This window comes from Rhinopithecus bieti, unplaced genomic scaffold, assembly GCF_001698545.2.
Source record: "Rhinopithecus bieti isolate Rb0 unplaced genomic scaffold, ASM169854v2 scaffold_44159, whole genome shotgun sequence".
NCBI lineage: Eukaryota > Metazoa > Chordata > Mammalia > Primates > Cercopithecidae > Rhinopithecus > Rhinopithecus bieti.
The window spans coordinates 659,541-660,519 of record NW_016818573.1 but is presented as its reverse complement, the minus strand read 5'-3'; positions in this window follow the sequence as shown (position 1 = coordinate 660,519).

Here is a 979-nt window from a genome sequence, read left to right as displayed (position 1 = left end):
GGCTGGTCTCGAACTCCTGGCCTCCTGTGATCAGCCTACCTTGGCCTCCCAAAGTGCTGGGATTACAGGCATGAGCCACTGTGTCTTTGGTTTTTGACTTGAGGCCTAACTCTCAGACTCTGCTCAAATGATGCCTGAGGGTGCTACAGCAAAAAGAGAACTGGAATAAGAATTAGGAGACCTTGGTTCTAGTCCCATTCCTGCCACTGATGCTCTTTGAAACTCCCTGTACCTCAGTTTCTCCATCTGCAAAAAGGCCTGCCGATTGCCAGAGGTCGTCTGACTTCATGGGGAAGGCCAGTGAGTGTTGGGGACAAGTGGGCTTTGGCTGCAGGAAGAATCCCAGCTCCCCATTGCGTCTCCCTGAGCCAGGTTCATCACTTCTCTGAAGTTCATCCACGAGGCATTGTGACTGAGTCAGGAGTTTTCTAGGCTTGGGGATAGAGTAGGGAACCAAATAACAACCCTGCTCTCGTGGAGTTCACAGTCTCCAAGAGAGGAAGCTCTCCCCTGGGGGTGATGTTGCTCCCAGGGAATATGACATTTGGCAATGTCTGGAGACATTTTGGATGGTCCAACTGGAGGGATGCCACCGGCATCTAGATAGGAGCCAGGAACACTGCTAAACACCTTGCAATGCACCACGCAGGCCCTACAACAAGTAATTATCCAGGCCTGAATATCAATAACACCAAGGTCGAGAAACTCTGGCTAGGGGAGATTTGGGCCATAAGCAATAAGCAAATCCACAAATATATTTCTTTTTCTTCCTTCCTTCCTTTCTTTCTCTCTCTCCTTCCTTCCTTCTTCCCTCCCTCCCTCTCTCCCTCTCTCCCTCCCTCTTCCTTTCCCTTCCCTTCCCTTCCCTCCCCTCCCCACCCCTCCTCTCCTTTTCTCTTTCTTTCTTTCTTTCTTTCCTTCTTTCTTTCTTTCTCTCTCTCTCTTTCTTTCTTTCTTTCTTTTTTTTTTTTTTTTTTTT